This window comes from Triturus cristatus, chromosome 10 (genome assembly GCF_964204655.1).
Source record: "Triturus cristatus chromosome 10, aTriCri1.1, whole genome shotgun sequence".
NCBI classification, from domain to species: Eukaryota; Metazoa; Chordata; class Amphibia; order Caudata; family Salamandridae; genus Triturus; species Triturus cristatus.
The window spans coordinates 1,123,725,540-1,123,741,272 of NC_140593.1; the positions used below are offsets into that span (position 1 = coordinate 1,123,725,540).

Consider the following 15,733-nt stretch of genomic DNA (forward strand, 5'->3'; position numbering starts at 1 on the left):
CATCTGGACTGACGTTGTTGAACTAACTAGAACAAACTTAAACATACAAACCATTCCCAACTCCCCCCTCCCTGCTGCCCTTCACTTTGGGCCTAAAACTGCCCATGCGTGTTGCAATGCAGAGTGCCTATCGCCCAAACTAAGAACTAATTGTAGAAACAGAGGGGTGAGGTGTCCCACCGACCCGCCCCCCGACCGTACATCGAACCATTGTTGCACCTGAACTCGGACATACCACCCTTCGTATTTAACACAGGTCTATTGGAGTCAACCTACCGAGCAGTTATCCCTCACTGCCCTGACCATTGCAACCCTGCTTGTTAGATACATACTTTGAGACCAATAAGACAGCAGATCCCCCAGGATAGGAACAAAATCCAGTCCAGTTCCTTGATACTTAAGGTCAGCCTCGGGCGTCATGTTCACTAGCATCTCTCCAACCCTCCAGCCAGTCCGCCGCCTCCTCTGGGTTCTCAAAGAACCAGGCCTTCCCTCCCGACTCTACCCTGAGCCGGGCAGGGAACAGCATTGAGTATTTTATCTCTCTGTCTCTAAGCTGATTTTTGACGGCAAGGAAGGAGCGCCTCTGCTTTTGTACCGCCTGGGTGAAGTCAGGAAAGAAAAGAATGTCTGCATTTTCGAACCTGAGAGGCGAGCCCCTCCTGGCTAAGACGAGGAGATTGATGTGATAGGTAATCTCTCAGAGACCAATGTTCCCTGGATTTGGAAGTGATCCACGTGTGCTCCCCATCCTAACAATGAGGCATCTATGGTCTGGGAAGGGACAATCTGATGAAATGGCATCCCTTGTCTCAGATTCGCTGGACAGCACCATTTCAGAGACTGCTTTGTAATGGGGAGAGTGTGATCTTGTCATCCCAGTTGCCCGCAAGTTGGTCCCACTGATCCTCGAGACATTCCTGGAGAGGTTGCATGTGGAGGCATGCGTTCGGAGTTACAAAGATACAGGAAGTCATCGAGCTGAGAAGAGATTGCACTGTTCTCACTGTCGGGTGAGAGACTATCATGAGAGTGACACTTTGTAGAAAATAGGCCTCAGCTAGGCCTACCAGTGCAAGGGGTTCGCCCTTCTCTGCACAGAGTCCTCAGACTATTAGAAAGAAGTTGGCACAGAAACTGAAATAGAAAATACATAGTTTATTAAACCTCAGGAGGTGGAACCACATTCACCCAGCACCCTGTGGTGCTGAATGAAGGTAGCACCCAGAGTAGAAGAACCATGGGTCTTTTATACCCACACAGGGGCTCAGGAAAAGGACGATGCAAGCATACATGAGAAGAGTTACATACATAGATGGTCATACAGAAATGCACCGTAAATAGTATAGGAGGAGCTAGCAGTTGCTGACTCAGGTAGAAACAACCTGATAGTTACAGACTAAAAACAGATGCATGGACAGTTAGATATTCCTGCGCATGTGCAGGGTAGCAGAGTCTAAGTATAGCCAGTCCTTTAAACAGAGCACAAGGGAAGACAAAATGGCTGCCAGAAATACAAAATGGATTCCACAAAATGTACAGGATAGCCTGTAAATACCAGATGGATTCTGCTAACGCTAATTTAATCGCAGCCAATTTACGACAGACGACCCTTTTAGCGTTAGCTGAAGACATCTCCCATAATCCAGTAGGAAAAATGAAAAATATGCATATTAATTTTTAATAAAATTTTTTTTTCTTTTCATAAATTTCCTAATTCATTGCTAGGTGGGCATTTCTCATTCTAAATATTGTTAAGCGGGTATGTATGAGGTATAAACAGAAGTACAAAGGGAACAGAGAATTGGGTCATACAGATAGCAGGAGAGAGTAATTACTATTATCAGAAACAGAATTATTAGCTTTCTAGTCCTAAGCAAATCCTAGAACCATCCAGTAAAAACATTTTCAAGGTTCCTATGCATTTCAGTTACCATCAATTTCAATATCAAAGTATCCAACAGTACATATCTAATAAAAACATTTTCGCTAGACTTTTCCAGTGTTTCCTTTATGAGGGCTAGAGTATCTATCATTATACCCAATACAAACATTAAAGCAGTCAGACATAATATTTACAAAAATGATCCTCGATCCAGGGGACCAGGAGGACCATGAGAATTAGGACGAAGAGCTGCAAAGGGTTGCTCCTCCTCAAAAATGGGACGATCAATGGGGTACATTTTCAACAAAAAGAAAAAGAAGTCCTTGGGAAATTAAAGCCGCTGTACAACCAACCAGAGGGGAGTCTTCTCCCTGTGTCCGTTTGAGCCTCACAGGCAGGCTCTTGTTGTTCCCACGGTGGAGCTGCACAACTGGCAACTCAGGAATCATGGCCTAGTTTCAAGGGAAAAGTTTCTTCTTTCAGGATAGGGCAATCACCCACCAGGGCAAATGCGCTCAGCGATCCTGTCCAGTGTCTCAGGCAGTGCACCAGTTTTCTTCATTTCAATCTAACAGGCACCAGAGACACAGCACCTGTACCCTGAACTCAAGTCCTTCCCTAACTCCTGTATTGCTCTGCTGGCACACTGCTCTTTCGTTGGGGCCATGGATTGCATTCAGTGTGCCCAGGTATCTCCTTTACAGCCACTTTGGGACCAGGATTCAGAGGCCTGATGCTAGGATCTCTGAAGCAACCCTTGTTTCAAAGGGGGTTATCTCAAGCAAAAACCTTCTTCCCTTCCTGGTCGGTCTGTGACTCTCAGCTGGGCATCAAAAGCTTGATCCACGATTTCTCCTTTCTGATTTGTGACCCCGTCTTTCGCCCAAGATAGTAGCAGGGGTACGCTCATCACAATGCTTCCGGCCTTCTACCTTCACTGAGGTCCTGGTTGTCAGCAGTGCCTGTGCAGGTTACCTTCACTTTGACTTCAAGCTGGACTGGTGCTGACTCCTCAAGCTGGATCTGATGTACGCGCCCCTCTGGCAATGGTTGTAAAGCAGCAAATATCTATTGGTGGACAGAACAAAAGGTCTTTAGACAAGGCACAAAAATAATCTATCAACAGAGAGGATAGTCTCAGAATACTTCCTAGTCCAGGGACGCCCCATATATTAACAAGGCACCCTGGAACCACTTTCATATATGTGAGAGTAAATAAAACAACAGTCTGGACCTATTGGCAAGTATAAAAACTCTTTAGTGAACTGACAAGAGTAATACGTCACCCAATGCCAAGCAGTCAAGGAAGTCTGTGTTCATTTCTAAACACCCTCAAGAAAAAGGAAATGTTATACACGTTTTACTCCTAAACATTGCATTATTTGTACAGGACTGCAGACACTTCTAAAATGATTTTTCTTAATTAAAGCACCTATATTGTATACTCAGGACCATGCTCTCATGTTATAGGAGCAACAGGAAAATCTAACACTGCTAATTTAACAGGGATTCCTATTACATACAGAACTAAAAAACTTCAACATAATGGGTACATGTTCTCCAGCGGAACATCTTGTGACTAACAGACTCCTGTAAAACAATATTTTCCTCAAAAATGTTTGCTAAGGATCACATAGACCTCTTCCCTGCATTCTACATTTTCACAATCCAAACTATGCAACATTAGTTCTAGTAAGGACTGTCAGTTTATTTACACAAACTAGCTAATAAAACTAACAATGCCCTTGCAAAACTGTATGTAGCATGAGAATAAACAAACAATAGTGGTGTTGTCACCTGAGAATTTTCAAACAAAAACTACCCACAGCTAGTTCCCCTTAAAGATCAAATAAGGAAGCAGCAACCTAGACTACTCATCCTCTCATAATTCCATCAGAGAGGATGGGTAGTAACATAGCAAAATATATTTATTCGTTTTATTAATGCTAATAATGTTGAAAACAGTATTACTGAATAGCCAATTAAATGTCTCATGGTTATTTCACAGACAGTTTAGACAGGCTCGAAAAAAAAATTAAGAAAAAGAGAGAGAACACATAAATCTGCCTATCCTTAATTTGTAGAGGAGCTAGCCCCCTTTCCCCAGTTTTGACAGTAAGAAACCTGTACCAGGTTTCATTCTGTCAACACTATCAACCCCAATTTGTAGCAACTGGGCATAAACAAACTCTGAGGAGCGAAATAGCACATTTCAGCTAGCCAAAGAACATATTCCTTTAGCAAATGTACTAGTGCAACATGAGGCCGCATGAAGTCAAACTGAATCCCATTGCTTCCTGAATTCAACCCTAAAAACATTTATACTATATATATATGGCAGAGCCATTGTCCTTTAAAGAGAGGTCACATATACTATGTGCATTGAGTGCACACAAAAACTTGCTTTTACCAAAAAAAAAAAAAAGGGTAAGCAAAAACCTCTTTCTTCCCCTGCCATTTCGTCTTTCAAATGTCGAAATGTCAAAGCAACGTTGTGCTGAGCCCTACAGGCTTCTAAATGTAGGACTTTGACCTATAACCTATGCAGCTGTTCCCCAGCATGCATGCAAGGTTTTCATGTGGTGCTTCCAAGTCAAAGTGACCCTAAAGACCGAAGACAGAGCAGCAAAACCCACTCTGTGTGTCTACCAGCAATTTCAGAGGTAAGCTTAATAACTTCTGCCAATTTTTGTATATTGATATGTATAAGCAGTGTGCCAAGCGTTTGTCTAGCAGTATAGATGGTCTATGCTTACATATGTGCATTTACTGGGGCGTAAGGCAGTTTAAAAACTGATCTGACTGGAGAAAACTCATTTAAATAGTGAATTTTTACTCAATTTCGACTTTGATTTTCAGGGCACTTAAAAATTAATATCCTACAATGTTTTTGCATAATAGTCATCCCCAGAATGTCCTCTACATATCCCAGAGATGTGGCATCAAAAATGTATAATGTATACCCTTATAAAAATGAGTTTTGTACGCCTGGGTAAAGTGACATTTTCACATGTAATTGACCCCCTATTGCTGTATAGCACGGCTTAAATGCAATTTGGATGCTAGGAGGTCACAGTATCATTATTAGGCATTATAAATAGTAAAAAACGAATTTGTTTTTGCACCTATTTGAAATAACATTTTTTTTTATATAATCAAAATATATTTTTTTTGTTAATAAATCTAATCATTTTGATGAGTCTACATATGAAAAGCGAGCTGCATCCCTTGCCTATTATATTGAAACACATTAATTCTTAGCCCTAAGCACAGAAGCTTATCTTGAAACATCTTAAGTCTGCGCCACTTTTAAATGAAGGACAGCCATTATTATTTAACATCAAAAACCACTCTTATCCTTATTTTAAAAAAAGGCATTAAGAAAAGAAATCCCTACTGTCAATCTGCAAAAATAATGAAACTACATTTCTAACTTTGGAAACAGCAGTCTGAAATGCAGAATTTTACTCCGTGTTTTTGACTTCAACTATTCTCTGTAGCCGGAGTCCGAGATAGAAATGGTCTTGTTGACACAGCTGTTTAACACGTAAAGGTGTCGAAATTCACACGCCTTGCAAGTCAACCCTTCAAGCCAACACAAATCTGTCGTGCTGTATAATGTGAATGCCTTTGAATACCCTATACAAAAGATAAATGCTGTGACATTTTGTATCTGAATTTAGTCTATTGTAAAACACACAATTTCGTTTTTCTCTTTACACAGGTCATCTTAATTTTAACTTTCTAAAGGTAAAACTCTTATCCGATAATCCATGTTAATTTTGCGCCACAATTTCCACTGAGAAAATTAATTCTCAATTGGAAAATCGTTTTTATATAGGCATATAGCCCTTAAAATTTCAAGCAAGAGCATCATTTTACTTTTTGTGTAGGATTAATGCAACAGTTTTAAAAAAAAAATAAAAACAGTTTTCTATGGAAAGTCTAACTGGTCTTTGCACAAAATAGGGCAGAGGAAGGCTCCTTGGGTTTCGTTCCTCAGCTGCCCTGTCTCATCAGAGAAGCTAAACCTCAGCGCAGAACCGGGCCACAGCGAGTGCTCCTAGCCCCCACCTTACAAGCTGCAAGGTCAAAATCTGCCTTGCACAGCCCTGAAGCTATCAAAGACAAAAAGCCTTCCTAATTTTATCTAAACTGCAATAATTCGCCATATGGAAAAATTTATTTTAATATACCATTTCTTTTCAAGGGTCATAAATTTAGGTTCAATTCTCAGATTAGCAGGTTCAGCTTAAATTAGAACCTACAACCCTATGGACCCAGCACATTGGCTCACTGAACCACCAAGAACACAAAGCTGCATAGGAACAATTTGCAAATTCGAAATACCCACAATTTTTCCAAGCTAAACATTTAACGGGTCCCTAATTACTCTTCATTAATACTTTTGTACATTAAGGGTGTCATCAAATCACAGGGGTTGCTCTTTCTCTTGCTACACCCCTCTCAATTTCCTTTTGCGACTTATTGATGGTGATGAGACCAAATTAAATTTACTCCTTAACAATTTCAGTTCTCAGAATTCTTTCACATATTCACAGTCATTCAATCACACGCTTTTTCCAGTGCTAGCAACATCCAAAACACAATTTACCACACCATAACATGTAAACACACATTTAACCCACAGATCAACACTTAAGACAGAAACAAAAGACAGCCCACAGACTGTACTTAAACCAAACCATTTGTAAATACTAGTTGCAAGTCATATTCACCAGATTTGGCTGGCAGAACACCAAAAAAAAAACGCTCTGCATCTCATCACTTATGAATGTTACTAAGTGCACAGACCAGGATCCTTTTATGTACATATTTAGTTCCTCGGGGTACTAGTCACCACTTACAAGTATTTTTATTCCATAATGCGCTGTACATTATAGAAGAAAGACCATACTTAATATACATATCCCTATTAGGCGTCCCCTCCGGGGGGGGCCAGTTGTGCTTCATCAAGTCTCATTTTGGTACCATTCCAAAGGCAACACATCTTTTGAAGTGTGCTAAAGACAGATATGCCAAAAATAGTGCAGAATATGCAATATTATAATCAAAGTAGCACTTAAGGTACCTTTAGTACGATGTGCCGTTCAAATCAATTCAGTTAGAGAAAATTCTCCTCATTACCTGCCTATGTGAATTGCAAGTCACATATGTCAAAACAAACCAAGTTGGCCAACACAAAATATACCATACTCAAAGCCACAGTAAGCGTTACTAAACTACCTTACCAATCACAGGCATCAAAACCAACAGCAAGCGCCGCAGACACTTACCAATCACTTGGTGTTCAGATTCATCCTGCCAAGTTCTAAAATCGACCAAATGGTCACTGCACGGTGAATCAACAGAAGAGATCTCAGTCGAGGACCGGTGCCACCTGGATGGTCAGATCAGAAAGAAAGGAAAAGTCACCGTGGATGCCAAGACTCTGGTCTTATCGGGCAGTGATCACGTCCAGAGCGAGATTCCAATCCTTCGTCGCGACCAATCCTTTGGGCATCCGAGTCACCGATGAGCCCCAAGTTGAGGCGCCAATCGTAGAAAATAGGCCTCAGCTAGGCCTACCAGTGCAAGGGGTTCGCCCTTCTCTGCACAGAGTCCTCAGACTATTAGAAAGAAGTTGGCACAGAAACTGAAATAGAAAATACATAGTTTATTAAACCTCAGGAGGTGGAACCACATTCACCCAGCACCCTGTGGTGCTGAATGAAGGTAGCACCCAGAGTAGAAGAACCATGGGTCTTTTATACCCACACAGGGGCTCAGGAAAAGGACGATGCAAGCATACATGAGAAGAGTTACATACATAGATGGTCATACAGAAATGCACCGTAAATAGTATAGGAGGAGCTAGCAGTTGCTGACTCAGGTAGAAACAACCTGATAGTTACAGACTAAAAACAGATGCATGGACAGTTAGATATTCCTGCGCATGTGCAGGGTAGCAGAGTCTAAGCATAGCCAGTCCTTTAAGCAGAGCACAAGGGAAGACAAAATGGCTGCCAGAAATACAAAATGGATTCCACAAAATGTACAGGATAGCCTGTAAATACCAGATGGATTCTGCTAACGCTAATTTAATCGCAGCCAATTTACGACAACTTCATGTGGATTGATAACAGTCTCCGACTAAGTACACACTCTTGAATGGTGTTGATGGATGCCCCCAAGTAAGGCAGTGTTTGGACTGGGGAAGAGTTCGACTTGGTGTGATTCATATGCAGACCTAATCGTTGGAGAAGATCGCTGGTCAACTGGTAATGTAGTTGGGCTTCTTGAGGTGTTGACGACTTGATGAACCAGTTGTCTAGATATGGGTGGACGAAAGCTTGGAGCTTTCTGAGATGTGCAGCTACCACGGCCGTCCACTTTGATAAAGGTCTAGGGGCTGATTTAAGGCCAAATGGAAGCACTTTTATATTGTTAATGATCGTGACCCACGATGAACCTTGTGAGAAGTTGGCCTGATGTATGATGTCACTAGTTCTAGTGTACACCTTATATCAGTCCAAACAACCCTTATGGTGATTGGTTGTAAAGTCAACCTTATAGACCAGCTATCCTAGTGGTAGCATGGACAAGAGCAGTCTTAGGCTAAACTCTGAATGGCATGTGAAGCCAGCTGTGATACCATATATAATCCCTTGAATACCAAATGAAAGGACACCACAACAGATATATATAAAATAAAGTGTATTTATTCTAGTCAAACCCTCAGCACTCTTTATGAGATTCGAGGTAAGTACAACCCAGTCTTATTTAAGCATACATTAAATCACACAGGTAAGTAATACAGTTAGGCCCTAGGGGCCACGCAAACCATATACTAAAGAAGTGGTATAAGGACCACTGTCACGGAAATAGAGTAGGCCTAGGCCTAGGGAATCGCTGGGGCTACACTACACTACCAACAGTTAGGAAGTGGGAGGCCCACGGGATTCAGGTGCAGAGTGGAAACACTCACGCGTAATGCGTATAGTCGATAGAAATAGTACAGTTCTGAAATAAACAGTTTAAGGACACTTCTGAAGCAGCTAGAGAGTCGAGACTCGGAAACTAGACCCTAGGATAGTCAATACCCTTGTGAGCACCGAAGTACCCAAGTTACCTAGCCCACGGGCTGCGGGTGCATAGGTGTGAACTTGCGTCGGGTTTCGTCGTGGACTTCTATGGATGCCTGAAGGAAAGTTGCTGACAGGCAGTCAGTGAAGAGTGTCCGGTGGATCCCAAGGCCGGGATCAAGAAGGAAGGGTACCTGCAAGCAGAAAGGACAGAGTCAAGGTCACTAGCCAGTGACCACGTGGAACCAGGTAGGAACCAGGCGATGTCGTGAAGATTGCAGGTGAAGGGTGAAGCTTGTCGCTGCAGCCACGGGTACCAGGAGGCGTCGAGGACGACCAGGACCAGGAGGCGAGCTGTCCCACAAAGGCTCTTGCTGTCGGCGGCGTCGAAGTCGAACTAGGACTCACCAAGCCTTGGCAAGCGGAACCCACAAAGAACGGAGGACTTGCTTCTGGTGCAGACCAGGAAGGTCTGGGGTGCTTCTCTTTTGCAAAGAAGCGGGAGCCAGTCTGGAGGAGCCAAACCAGCAGTGAAGATTTCAAGGTGTGTCGTCACAGAGGCCGCTAGCCAACGGGCAAGCAACCGGACAGACGCGGCAAGCAGGAAAATGCAGAAGGGCCCCACGCAGGACTCGTGGAGTGTGGGGGGCTGATCTTCGGTGCAGATGGTGCTTGGGGTTGGGGCTTCTCAATCCCCGGTGCACAACTTCGAGGGTGCCTCAGAAGCTGTGCTGGAAGATACTCGCCACTTTTCCCAGGTAGCCGGTCCCACGTCTCTCGTCGCCTCCACGGATCTCAGCTCGGCTGTGGATGTGGATCAGGGTCGGAGAAGTCTGGAAGTCAAGGCTCTGGTCGGGCTCTGCAGTCGGTCCCTCGTAGAACTTCAGCAAAGCAAAGGGTAGTCTCTTGATGGTGCCTGTTTGCACAGGGTAGCCACTCCTTGGCCACAAGGGAGATTCTTCAGTCTTCTTCTTTCGTCGAATGTCGAAGGACAGAGTTTCTGTTCAAGTTGCAGGTTCAGGATAATCTAATCTCCTGAGGCCCAGCTACCACTCTTATCCAAATCTGGGGGGCTGGGTTACCTGTTAGGTCACGCCTTATGGGTGGGACCTGGGAGGGGGGTGGTTACACCCCCTTCCCTTTGTCCAGTTTCGCGCCAGGACTGGGGCTGGGGCTGGTGTGCCCCAGCACCGGTTTGAACTGGACTATGCATGGGACACCTTGTGTGCCCCAGGCAGTGTCTCGTTTCATTCATCCCTCCCTACCCCAATACACTAAGGCCTGTCTGGGGTGGTGCTCGCACCTCCCAAGGCAGGAAACCTATTGTCCAAGCCTCCCTTGCCGGGATCACTCCCAGCAGCAGGAGGTCAGACTTGTGTCGTGGCAGCAGCATCCATTTTGTGATGCTGGGGCTCTGGTTAACTTTAACCGGGTAAGTAAGTTTCAACATGTCTTCTCCCTCTAGAAGGGAGGGATAATATCCTCATCCCCAGAAATGGGATGGGGGTATTATTCCAAAGTGTTAGACACCTTACACGACATGTTTTGATAAAGCCAAACCATAGTTACCATAACCGTTTAAGATTATAAGGCACTTTAAGAGTATATGGTAGGCTATATCATAGAACAGCTATAAGGACATGGTTCCGAAAGCTGCAGACAGGCTCAGCTCATGCTAGAGCACCATCTCACATGTTACCAAGCACTCTGCCTCCAGGATTATTAAGGCCTGCCATAGGAGTGGCTGATAGGTACACATGTGTCTATATGTAAGATAGGTATAGGAATACTACACCTAAGCAAGGAGTGATTACACGACCTTGCCCCAGCTGAGTGATCAGCCAGTTGTGTCATAATGGAAGGCCAGGCCAGAGGTGGCATAATACATGCTGCAGCCCCTGGTAGGCCTAGGGTACACCTATGCCCTGGGTACCTAAGGTACACTGTACAGGGGCCAATAAGGTGATCCTATCCAAATGGGTTATGCACCTAAAGTACATAGTATCAATTTAGAGAGAGAACAGCAGGGCTGTGGGTCTGATTAGCAGGCCCACAGCCACATCTAAGTCGAAAACCAGTAAAGCAAAAGCAAAAAGTGGGGGTGAACATAGAAAGCAGACCCTACTCTCCTACAAACCTCAAGAAACTGCAATGCTTCTTGGCTATTGGGATATGAAAGTATGCATCTTGAAGGCTTATCGAACAGAGCCAGTCTCACTAATTGGGGACTGATCTGATGTGCTCCCAGCATATAACCTTTTTCTAGTCTAATCCACTTGTTGGCTATTTTCGAGAATGGGTCTGAACTTGTTTCTGGGACCTTTTTTTTCACCAGAAAAAACAGGAATAAATCCCTATTACCCATTATTTGGGAGAACAGCCTCCACCACAAGCTTCTGCAGAAGGATGTTTTACATCTGAGCATTACATCTGTAGATGGTGATTGAATAGTTTTAGTGGCATATTCAGTGGAGGACTGGTATACCTGAGACAATACACATTCTGAACAATATTTAGTACCCAGGCGTCTCTTGTGATTATTTGCCACTCTGTTAGGAAATTAGATACACTTCCCACTACCGGGGTGGGTAACGGAAGAGGAGGAAGTAGAGATTCAATGTTTAGAGCCTGCTGTAGGCCTTCCCCCAGAGCAGATTGCTGAGTGGCTCTTCTTTTGGGTTGACGACATTGCTGCTGTTGAAAAGGTCTCTGCGGTTGGTTTTGCTGACGATCTTGGTGCCAGTGAGTGCTTTGAACCCTCCGTGTATTTTAGGGCCTTCGCTGTTCTTTCTGCTTTTTGAGACCTACAGCCTTTAGTGTCTCCATTGCGAACGTCATCGGGGTCATTTTGTCATCCGTATGACTGCCGAATAGTGTAGATCTTGAGAATGGATGTTAAGGATCCGTTGCTGGAATTCATGTTTAAGGGTCCCAAGGTGGAACCATGAAAACCTTCTCAAGGCCACCCAGCGGCAGTATTCATGGGCTGCTAGTAATGAAAAGTCAGCAGTAGCGCTGATGATTTGGTTGGAGACCATTATACCCTCGTTGACAACTTCAAAGAAGTCGTCCCTCTTATCTCTAGCGAGGTCGTTTGCACATTTTTGTAACAACTCCCACAAGACTCTGTCGTATCTGCCAAGGAGAGCCAATGCACTTGCTGCGTTCATGGTGGTGGCAGCTGTTCGCAAACTTTGTTCTCCAATGAATCCAACTTTTTACTCTCCGTGTCTGGTGGCACTGTAGATGAAGACGTGGTTGATTGGTGCTTCTTTGCGGCAAGGAAGACCATAGAAACTGGGGTGGATCTGAGTGGAGAAACAGTGGGGCCTGCTCTGGAGATCTTCTTTTGCACCTTCGACGAAGCAGATTTAGCTGAGGCTGGTGTGAGGAATACGTCAATACATCCATAAGAGACCTAGAACCAATGGTAGGAGAGGACTAGATGCTGATCTATGATGAAATATCTAAAAAATGACCAATGTGGATGGTGCAGGAGCCCACATTGAGATGTTTAATTTCAAAGTGCCTCTCACTGGGACCTCCTGGAAGATGTTGATATAATCCACTGGGGAGACTCATGGCTGAGGCGAATCAGACAGCATTGGTGAATATCTGCCTGCGCAGTGGATCTGGACCTGGACGCATGATGGCGAAGTGATCATCTGGAGGAGGGCTGAGATGAGGAATTCCCAGACCTGCGGCGATGCGTGGAGTAGTGCGAATGATGGAAAGATGTGGAACGCGATCGTCGCAGAGAAGGTAAGGCCTTGGAAGAGGAGCTTCCACAGGCTGTGGTTGCATGAGAGGTATTGGCAAGACTCTGAGAGCAATGACAGTACGGGAACACAATGTGTGCAACTAACACATACCGTGCCACCCAATTAAAAAATGTTAGATGCTCAACTTCCTGTGGTTCACTGTCATCAAAACCACAATCAATAAAAGAGTACAGTTAGGAAGGAACATCAAAAAATAGAGTCCATGAAATCTTTCCTTCAGGTTACAGTAACCTTTAATTTTTTTATTTTTTTCAAATTTGCTGATTCTTCAACGAGTTGCTTCAATCAACAATACAAAATCGATTTGTAGATCACAGTTGCATTTTCTATAGATCAACAGCCTTTCTGCCTACGCGTTTCGTCTTTCCCTTAGGACTTCATCAGGGCTATAATAATAAACAAATAAACATACAATTTACACCCGATTTTCACAATATACCAAAACCATGTGATACAACAAACATTTAGTTTAAATGACCTGATTCTAATACAGACACTTCCTATACTAATGATATATAGCACCCCTCATCAAATGAAAAAGGCAACAGTGACTTCTATAAACTTAATAAATTAATAGTTTCCAATAAACTATAGTAATGATTGTTAAACTTCACACACCTTGTTTTTTAGAGAGAAAAATTCTCTTCTTTTTCTAAACATTGAATACTTTGTGTCATAAATTTGCAGCGCACAACCAGATATCTGTAGTAAATGGGAAATGAAACATGTATTGAAAATTCTCTTCTCCATTTAGTTTAAAAGAATTTATCCATCACCCTTTCTTACATATTAGAAAATCGCATTCCCTAACGTTACTAATTGAACCCGTGTAACCTGATATATTAACTAATGTCTGCATAAATACATACATAATTATTATGTTCTTATAATAAAGATCCCTCTTCTTGTTCTGAAAATGAAATATAGCTGGTCCCTAATTAACAGCGTGCCCCCAAATCTCTGTGATGGATGAGGAATAATACCTATCTTTAACATTAATATCATAGATAGTTTCCAATTAAGGCTACTCAAGAAATCCTTACTTTTATATTAACAAAGGTCGCACTAACCTAAATTGATCTTTAATATAGAAACGTCTCACACCTAATTCCTTATTAAGTCACTAAAAAATAATAAGAAAACAAAAGGTCCCCATTGAATTAGTACCTAGCAGTATTTACTAAAGTCGGGAGGTGAACACTTAGAAAGCTCAAACCTACCTTGAATTCCATCAATTCTTATTTCTCATAATTTCTTCAATACTCCTCTTTTCACTATGTTCAAAAGATAATCACTGTGTAAAAAATCAAAATCCAAGAACCAAACAATTAATCACAATACTGCCACCCAGAAATATTATTCAACTAGACTGTTTTATCTAAAGTCATCCATTACCTCAACTATTATCATTCGAGATTTCAAAACATATCTTAAAAATAATCAATTATTATTTCTCTGAAAAGGAATTATCCCCAACTCGGTCTCGAACACCCAAACTTCCAAATTTTTACAAGGTGTAAGACTCCACACCTACCAATTACGCCACTGATCAGACTTATCCACTAGTCAGTTCACAGTTGAAATATCCTATCAACATTTTACCCTGAGAGGTATTGGCGTTGGAGAGGCAGTGGAGGTGGAACATGTAGGTAAGTTACCTTGTCTCGAAGTAGATGCTCTCGACATCAACCTGGAACTACATAGTTTTTGGGCTGTGCTTCTCTTTTTCAACCTCCCATGTCTGGAGTCCTCAGAGAAAAGTAGAAGAGCCCTGGTAGAGGACTGAACCTCTCCTCGCTCTCTGGATGTTCCACCTTCAGACCGCGTCTGCTGCCTGCACCGCTTCTCTGTACTACAGAGATGAATCATCTCCTTTTCCCTCAGGTTACGTCTGGCAAACTTCCTGCAGTGTGGACATCTGTCAGGAACATGGCTTTCAGGAAGGCAGGTGATACAGACATCATGAGGGTTATCTGCCAAATAAAGATTGCATTTTAATTTGACTAATGACAAAAAAAATACTGTCGGAAAAAAAGACAGCGAAACACAGGGACGGATAAAATCCGTTGAGTTAATCTGTTTTCAAAAATTTCCTAGTAAGATTTTTGCTGGAAAAAAGCCAAAAAGTCAGAGCTCAGTGCTCCAAAATCCTGACACCAGAAAAAAGAACTGAAGCAACTGCAACCTGGTGGGCATGATGAGATACTGGTGGTCTCTGGGCCTTTAAAAGGCGCAGACGCTGTTTATACATTCACATAATGGTAGCCTATATGGCTACACTGTCCTCTTTTTTCCTTTATCTATTTGGCCTTAAATATATATATACATTGGTATTTATTAACCTTTTTTAAATGCAAAAAGGCATTCCAATAACTGCCACATGTTGAGTCTAGTATTCAGAATGCCCTCCTGCCAAACACTGGGGGAACTATTCATGATGACAGAGACTGCCTCTTACAGAAAATAGGTCTCTCCTAATCAAAAGTTTTTCTGGCTTATGTTAGGAAAATCTACTACACCCAATAACCTTTTAAAGGGAAAATGAATAACATTTTGTAATTCACAGACCGCCTCAGACAATTTGAAATTGGCGCTTCAGTCTAAAAAGATTGCTCCGAGCATTACAGGGCCCGTGTTTACTGATAAAGTAATTTTTAAAACGAGGGCCTACAGTATTCATATTTACTTAGAGGAGCAGTTAAAGGCCAGGGTCAGTGAGGCTGAGAAAATCGGATTTCTCCGCTCTCAGCTCCTGCTCCACACATAACAACTCTATTAAGGGCTGGTATGCTGAGGTCCTTCGTGGTGTGTCCAAAGATAGACTGTTTTACTTGTGATGCCCCCTTGTTCATTCAGTTGTAAACTGCTAACTCAATGCAATGTCTGATACCAGCATAGCGGAGATCAGGTTTGGCCATACCGGGCATCGGGCGTTTCCCTGGGAGGCTCGAAGAGAGGGGGCCTATTTTGCACTGCTGGGG

General features: G+C 42.9%; 1 protein-coding gene and 1 long non-coding RNA gene across 2 annotated transcripts in view; one reads left to right on the forward strand and one right to left on the reverse strand.

Annotated features, from left to right (window-relative positions):
• MEIOB (meiosis specific with OB-fold) overlaps positions 1–15,733 on the reverse strand; it is an 877,351-nt gene that overhangs the window by 102,568 nt on the left and 759,050 nt on the right. The gene's annotated exons all lie outside the window — the stretch shown is intronic.
• The window catches only part of LOC146796686 (uncharacterized), a 221,305-nt gene continuing 210,069 nt past the window's right edge, over positions 4,498–15,733 (forward strand). Inside the window, exon 1 of the long non-coding RNA XR_014969655.1 lies at positions 4,498–4,548. This is a non-coding gene — a long non-coding RNA (uncharacterized LOC146796686). The remainder of the gene's footprint in view (positions 4,549–15,733) is intronic.